Consider the following 8605-nt stretch of genomic DNA (forward strand, 5'->3'; position numbering starts at 1 on the left):
TGTTCATCATTTCATATTTATATTAATTTAATCTTTTTTACATGGATGTGATTGGTTTTCTCTGTTCTGATATTCCTTTATAGGTGGATTTGAAAATTGACATTGAGGTAATCTCTTGGTCCCTTCTTTTATTATAATTTTTGTGTATTTATGGTCCCTTCTTTGTGTATTCATTTTGTTTTTCTTTTTGTTGCATCGTATACTTAGTTTAAAAGAAGAATGAGAACTCTCTTCTTTGAAATTTTTTTTTTTTCCTATCTATCTTATCTATTTATCTATTTAGAATCATATGTGCTGTCTTTTTACGATTGTTCACTAATTCAAAACACCATAAACACAGGTACCTCTAGTTGCCACATTTCCTAACTTTAGTGCAACAAATTCCTTTTCTCATTTCGCAAACTAATGCAAGCATCAATTTCCCTTAATATTTTATTACAGTTTTTAGATAATTGAGGTATTTGATTATGTTATATTACAGGTAGCTAAGCTTAAAAAAAAGCAAAGATGGGCCATCAATGTCGAAAAAGGCAAACTTTGTTCTTATGCGGACATTTCACTTTGATACATTATGCCTTTGTCTAGTTGAAGATATCTCATTTAATTAAATGCCTTTGTCAACTCCTCTGTTCATGTGTATTTGTTTTAAGTCTAAACTCTTTCTTTTGCTTCCATTTTAGAGTCTTCATAACAGATAGGATGTAGACACGGCTTCTGTTCTCAATAAATCAGCCCAGTTTTTTAGCACGGTTATGCCTTACTTTCTCAATGAAATGAATTGGAATTTTTTCCCTTTTTACGTTTGTTCTTTCTATGATACTAATGATGTGCAATTATAAATACAATCGTCATAAAAAAAAAAACTATCTATTTCTTTATTTGATCCAAAAATTGTAAGTTGGACATTTTGTGGATAGTTATTATTAGCAATTTTTTGAACTAATTTTATTGTTATTCAAAAATTAAAAATGTTGATTATTTAGAAATTATAAAATAATTAATTAATTTTTTATTTAGATATTATGAATTTGTATTTTGAGTTTTATATGATACATTCATAAATTCATAAATAATAGGTTGAAAAAAAAATAATAAGGATAAGATTCAATTTTTTTTTTTTAAAAAATTAATAAGTAGAAGAGATTCTAGAAATCATATATTCTATGGTTTTTTTAATTTTATTTACGATCTGAAATTAAGCCTTCAAAATTTTGAAATTTATTTTTCAATTTTTAAATAATATATAATTTTGATTTTTTTTTTGTGTAAAACTTCCTATTTTTTAAGGAAAAAGTTTACTTACACCGAGTTCATGGCCTACTCATAGATCACACTAATGAGAATAAAATTTTTTATTAAAATAAAAGTATTTCTGACCATACACCGAAAATAAAAAGTCAAAATACTTTTTAAGAAATCATTACCGTCATCGGCAGTGTTGTCAAAATCGCGTTTCAACTTGTAAAATCGTACGATTTCACGAGCCAAACTCTTAAAAACGAGTTGGATCGGGTGCAAAATCAGAAAGTGGTAGAATCAGCGTGAAATCGTAGTAAACTCAATAGATTCATTAAACTCGGTAAACTCGGCGCATTTTCAAATGCGGATTAGAAAATGGGTTGTTTTTAATCCTAGGCCAAAAATAGATTAAGCCCAAAGCCTAAACGGTGTCATTTCAAACAAAATTAAGGATTTAGTCAGACAACTCCTTCCCTATCACCGTTTTCTTGCTTCTGTCCCGATTCTCTCAACTGTGACGTCTCGCTTCTATCAAGCCAAGCAAGCGAAGTTGATCGCCAAAGGAAACTCCACTACTTCAGGTACTTTATTATCTTCTTCCCTCCTTTGTTCTTTCTTTTTTCTTTTTATTTTTTTATTTTTGTTTAGTACTTGCAGGAATTTTTCTTTTCCTCTTCTTTATTTCTTTTTGTTTTTTTCTTTTATTTAATACTTGCAGAAAAATTATAGTTCTTCTTCTTTATTTCTTTTTTCTCTTTTGTTTTTTTTTTTTTTTTTGTTTAATAGTTATAGAAATATAGATTTTTTTTTCTTTTATTTCATTGCTGTCCCGTTTATTTCATTGTTGTTCTTTTGTTTTTTTTTTTTTCTTTTGTTTAATTCCTGCATAAAAAATGGGTAATTGTAATATAAAGTAAATGAGATGTGTATTATTTATGCTTTTTTTTTCTTTTATTTCATGGTTGTCCCGTTTTTTTCATTGCTATTCTTTTATTGTTTTTTTTTTTTCTTTTGTTTAATTCTTGCATAAAAATTATGTAATTATATATAAACTACCTGAGATGTGTATTTTTCATGTTTTTTTCTTTTATTTCATTGTTGTCTCATTTATGTGATTATTCATTGCTGTCCTTTTAATTTTTTTTTTATAGGTTTATTGTTTATAATTGTATGGAACAAAGAATGTCATCTATGATCGAGTCTAAGGGTGAGAGCAATAATACTAGTAGGAGGAATGAATCGGGAAATAGGTCTGATATTGGTTGGGTGCACGGTATAGATGTGGATAACAATTTAAAAAGAGTGCAATGCAAACATTGCAACAAAATTTTTAGCGAAGGAATATATCGTTTTAAACACCATTTAGCCGGAACTCGTAAGGACGTTGAATCATTCTTAATTGTACCTGAGGAAGTTAAGAAGCAAATGTTAGGAGTCTTAGCCAAACTAGTAGAATCTTCACAGAAAAAAAAGAAGATATTTTTTACTTAGATGATAATATGTCTAACGAGGTCGAACAACCAGTTTCAAAGAGAAAAGATGATATGGGGTTTTTTTCAAAAGAAAAACTCAATAAAAGCAAGAGCAAGCAAACAACTATTAATCAGATGATGAAAACAGATTTAAGGGAAGAAGCTTGTCAACAAATAGCTAGGTTTTTTTACACAAATGTAATTCCTTTTAATTGTGTGAAAAATCCTGAATTCATGAAAATTTTTAACTTAATTGGAAGATATGGCATTGGATTCAAAGGTCCTACTTATCATGAAATTAGAGAAAAGTATTTGAAAAGGAAATAAACTGCACAATGGATTTACTTGATGAGTATAAAGTAGAGTGGAAGAAAACAGGTTGCTCTGTCTTGTCTGATGGATGGAATGATAAGAAAAGACATTCAATTTCCAATTTCTTGGCTAATAGTCCAAAGGGAACTATTTTCTTGTCATCATTGGATACATCTCACATTTCTAAAACTACAGATAAAGTTTTTGAAATGTTAGATGAAATAGTATAGAAAATAAGGGAGGAGAATGTTGTGCAAGTGGTTACTGATAATGCTGCAAATTATAAAGCTAATGGAGAAAAGGAAAGGATTGTTTGCTAATGGAGAAAAGGAAAAGATTGTTTTGGATACCTTGTGCTGCACACTGCATTGACTTGATTTTAGAGGATTTTGAGAAGAAGGTAACGGTCAATAAGGTGACAATTGCCAAAGCAAGAAAGATTTCAGTATATATTTATGTAAGACCTTTTACTGATTTCCATTCTGAGGCATTTTACTAGAGGTAGAGACTTGATTAGACCAGCTGCTACATGTTTTGCCACTGCTTATTTGACCTTAGGATGCCTTAATGGTCAAAAAGGGTTTTTGATGTCCAAGTTTACTTCCAAAACATGGAGAGCTAGTAAGTTTGCATCAACACAAGATGGGAAGTGAGGGCAACACATGGTTTTGGATTCTAGATTTTGGAAAAATATTGTTACATTTCTTAAAGCTGCATATCCTCTCATCAAAGTGCCTAGATCGGTGGATTCAGAAGAGAAACCAGCTATGGGTTTCATTTATGAAGAGATGGATCAGGTAAAAGAGAAGACACAGCCAATTTCAATAATGTTAGGAAAAGGTAAACAAACTGAATTTATTTTTTTGGTACTTTATCGCAATTTACAGTGATTGATATAGAATTTGAATTTACATTTTAAATGTAGCTAATTCAGTTTTTTTCATTTAAAAGCTATGAACCTGTATGGAAAATCATTGATGAAAGATGAGAGCTTCAATTACATGGGCCTTTGCATGCAGCAGCTTACTACTTGAACCCTCATTACCATTATAGTCCTAATTTTAAAGTTGATGCTAAAATTAAAATTGGACTATATACTTGCCTTGAAAGAATGGTGTCGGATTCATGAGAGAGATGCAAAATAGATTTACAACTTGAATCTTTCAAGGATGCAAAAGGTTTATTTGGCATAGAAGTTGCAAAGTTGGCTAGGGACAAGAAACCTCCAGCTAAGTGGTGGGATTCTTATGGTGATTAATGCCTTGAATTGTAAAAATTTGCAATTAGAATTTTGAGTTTGACTTGTAGTTCTTCTGGTTGTGAGCATAACTGGAGTGCATTTGAAATGGTAATATTTGTTAATGAAACTACTATTTAATTATTTTAATTCATATATATGTTATCTAATATTGTTTATTTACCTTGTTTACCTCTATAGGTTCATACAAAAAAAAGGAATCGCTTGCATCAAAAGAAGATGAATGATTTGGTTTTTGTAGTGTACAATTTGAAGTTGAAAGACAGAAAAGCTAAACATTATGATGAGCCAACATCTTTTGAAGAATACCATCCGATGATGAGTGGATAGCTGAAAAAGATCATCTTGATTCACCATTGGCAACAAATAATGATTGGTTAGATGTTCTTGGAAGCGAACCAAACAAGTGGTATAAATATAGATGAAGAAGAAAGTGGTGGAAATCAAGTATCAAATGAATTTAAATTCATAGAAAGTCATGAAGCAAGCGATGATTTAGAAATCCATAACTCTAATTTGGATGGTGATGACATAGGTAGCAGTTATAATGAAATAGGTAGGGCATTTGGTGGTGATGAAGAGTATAGTGGTTTTGAAAATGTGAATGATTATGAAGGGTGGTAGTCTTGAAAAAAGTGCTAACGACTATTTCTGGTCTTTTAGCTCATCTTTACTTAGTATTTTTCTTTGCTTAGGAATTCTTATGTTTTTTTTTTTTATTGTGTGTGTTGTGAACTTGGTTTGTATTATGACAATATTATCTCTTTTCTATTATTAGTTTTATTTTTGACTTGTTATAAATTTGCATGGGAGCTATATTACTTTATTTTAAGTGGTTCGTTTACGTTTGATTTTGTGCACTGTCCATCAATTTCAGGTGAAAATATGAGTTTGACAACCTTGGTCACTGGTTTGGTCCATAAAACGTGGCTATGAACTCTGTCTAGATAAGTAATTTTTATTTTTTTAACAGATTTAAATTATATTTAGAATCAATAGATATCTTTATTTTTTATATTTTAATAATATTTAATAATAAAATTATATTTTACTGTTAAGTAATTAAATTAAAAATAATATTTATCTATATATTATCTTTATTGAATTACTTAAATTGTAAAACTTTATTTATATAGAATTATCTGTGATATGATACAATATTTAAATTATTTAAATTATAAACTTTAGTCAACACCTAGACATAATTAATTGAATTTTTAATTATTTAAAATAAATTAATTACATTATAATTTCTATAACATGATAATCTAAATAAAGCCTGTGGAAAAATAGATCTTTTAATAATATACTAAACACAATTTATAAAATATCAATAAGCGCAAAATGCGGGCCTTCACCTAGTTATATATACTAAAGCGAAAACCAAATTTACGGTTAATAGAATAGTAATTTTGACTTTCTTCGGGAATTTTACTCTTCTATTATTGTCGAAGGACAAGTTTACCATTTAATTGTTAAAATTTGACAAATCAAATGTGATGAAAGTCGTCATACAAATGATTGCGACGTGTCATTCCTGTGAATAAAAAATTATATCCGTACTCTAAGATTTTAACTACTAGATTACTTTGTTCAAATATTATATTTATTTTTTATTTGTTAATTTTAATCAAATTAAGTTTTTAGTTAAAAAATAGAATTGTATTAAATTCACATAATTTTACTTGGCTTTTTTAAAATTTTAGTTTAATTACTTTTTGCTTAATTCTTAAAAACATATTGGTAATTAAATTTTAAGTGTCAGAATTTTTAATGACTTAAAAAGAGAATAATCTAATTTTTAAGAATTTTCTTTACTTAATAGATTAAGATGTTTTTGCTATTCTTATAACCAAGGGTTGTTTTTTATCATTTTATTTTATAATTTTTAATTATAATAATTTTTTATCATATTGATTTTAAAAAAAACTAAGAAATAAGACTTTCTCTCTTCCTTTTTCGTTGGAATTTTGTTTCCTTTTCTCCGTTGAAACACCAAAAGTAAGCATGTTGACATAGGGAGGGGCTGATTTTTGTCTCTTGTAATAGCCACTCCCTATTATTTTTTATTTCGTTGCAAATTTTTTTGTTTTTTGTTAAATAAGGTACAGATCTATGACTTTTTGACACAAATTTTTAGTTATTAATGTTTTTGCTATTTTTTGTGGTTTATCTCCATCTTAGGTGAAGTTTTTATTGTATTTTGCATTTATTTGGGTTTACTTGGACAATGTGCAATTTGTGGAGAATTTTTTACATACACGATGATCTTTGTCTTTTTGAGTCTGGCAGTGCGGTATGTTCCTTCATTAGATTTAGTAGTTCAAACCCCTTTGTGTTCATCGTAAGCAACTAATTCATTGATATTAGGCCATGTATGGAAGATTTAGTTTGTTTAACCAATTACTTTGAAGATCTATTAATTTTTTCAAGTTCACCTTCCAATTCCAATTTTCATTAGACTTTCTTATTAGATCAGCGAACAATAATTGTTTTAGTTTTGTTCTATGTTTGATCTTTAGAAGAGGATTATATCCTCCAGCATTATTTGTATTGATTTAAAGTTTTTAATAAATCCTAATATATTATACTCAACAAAATTAGGAAATAAACCATTCATTTAAAGATTGATCAATAACATGAAAATATATATATATATATTTCATTTTTCTTATTCTTCCCTTAATGTTAACACTATAAAAAAAGGACATGTTAATTAACTAAAGTCCGTTATCAAATAATCTTGCAAATTTTAGAATTGGAAGTTTGAAATACTAAAAATTAAATACATTTAAAAACAAAATGTAAATTAAATCCATATTGAAAAAAACTTAGAAAAAAAAAATTAAAGTCCGTTTGTTACAATTGTTTATTTTTTTAGTTTTTTATTTATTATAAACATAAAGCTATTTTTAGTTTTTGGTTACTTATTTTCTCAAAACTCTTTTTTTCTTTCTAAAATTATATTTTCCTTTCTTTTTGTTCATGATGTAAAAAATTCTTCCAATTATCAAATCTCTCTCTTATTAAGGCATTAAAGACTTTAGTTAATTATAAAAAATCTAAAAATATAAAATCTAAGACAAAATAATTAATAATATTTCACATTTTAATTTTTAAAATTCAAAGTTAAATTAATTATTGATTATTGTATACAATCAATTTAATAAAAATATAATATCCAAGTAAATAAAAAATACTAAATGACATTAAATATATATAGGTAGAGAAAATAATAATAAATATTAAAAATAATACTAAATAGAGAAGAGATGGAAAAAAAAGCCTCGAATTTTATTAGAGATAATAAAACTAATGCTTATATATTTTGAGCAAATAAATGACATTAGATTTGTATGGATAGAGAAAATAATAATAATAATAATAATAATACAGCTTTATGAGGAAAAGTCTTATAGAAAATGAAAAAAAAAAGAGGAATGTAGAATAAAAATAGAAAGTGCAATTATAGAAACCATTATTTGTGATTTCATAAATTTATTTTTTTGTTTGAAAAATAAGTTTTCTAAAAAGTTAAAAAAAAAATTAAACAAGTTTAAACAAACAAGTTTTCTTTATTTAAAAAAACAAAATAATAACAAAAAACTTAATCTAAAACAAAACCTAAATAACCTTTAAAATATGTTGTACATATGTATCAAAATTAATACAATGTATTAGAATCTATTTTTTTTTTTTACATAAACATATTCTTTAAGAATAAATATTTTATTAAAAATTTAAATGTTGAAAATCAATTTAATTCCTAATCTTTTCTCTTTTTTTTTTGAAAAGAAATTATTTTCAATATTAAACAATTATTCAATATTGTAAATTTATAATAGCTTTTTAATATATTATCAATAATAACTTTAAAATAATTTTCAAAATAAATCTCATTTTTTTTTCTAATTAACAACATCTATTATAAAATTTATTTCACCATTTAAAAAAATACATACCCGTAGATCACAAATTATTTAATTTGAAATAATATATCTCATTAATGATAAAAATAATAAAAGTCATTTAATAACAACTTGCAGTAACTATTTTACCATCAAAACAATATAGTTTTGACCTAGAAAGGTTAAACTAACTCATAGGCAAAACTACATCGTTTCAGGTTTAGACATGGCCACGGATCTAGAATCGCCGGTTTCGATTCTAAATTTTTTAGAACCGGAACTGAATCGAAAATTGACGGTTTCGGTTCCGGTTCCTTAATGGTTCTAACACCGACGGTTCCGGCCGGTTCTCCGACCGATTTTCCGGCGAATCGCATAACCGTAAAATAAAAAGTAGAGAATATTTTCCTTCAAAA

At 26.7% G+C, this 8605-nt stretch overlaps 1 pseudogene across 1 annotated transcript; it reads left to right on the forward strand.

Moving 5' to 3' along the window:
- Nucleotides 1–1544: 1544 nt before the first annotated feature.
- LOC110009206 (uncharacterized) lies at nt 1545–5082 on the forward strand (annotated as a pseudogene). Its single transcript, XR_016318479.1, has 8 exons — nt 1545–1820; nt 2391–3247; nt 3407–3423; nt 3523–3593; nt 3678–3863; nt 3949–3956; nt 4294–4371; nt 4462–5082. The product of XR_016318479.1 is annotated as an uncharacterized LOC110009206 (transcript).
- Nucleotides 5083–8605: the final 3523 nt, after the last annotated feature.

Source organism: Jatropha curcas, chromosome 10 (genome assembly GCF_041381405.1).
Source record: "Jatropha curcas cultivar XTBG-Jc1 chromosome 10, XTBG_Jcur_1.0, whole genome shotgun sequence".
In the NCBI taxonomy this organism is placed as follows: domain Eukaryota; kingdom Viridiplantae; phylum Streptophyta; class Magnoliopsida; order Malpighiales; family Euphorbiaceae; genus Jatropha; species Jatropha curcas.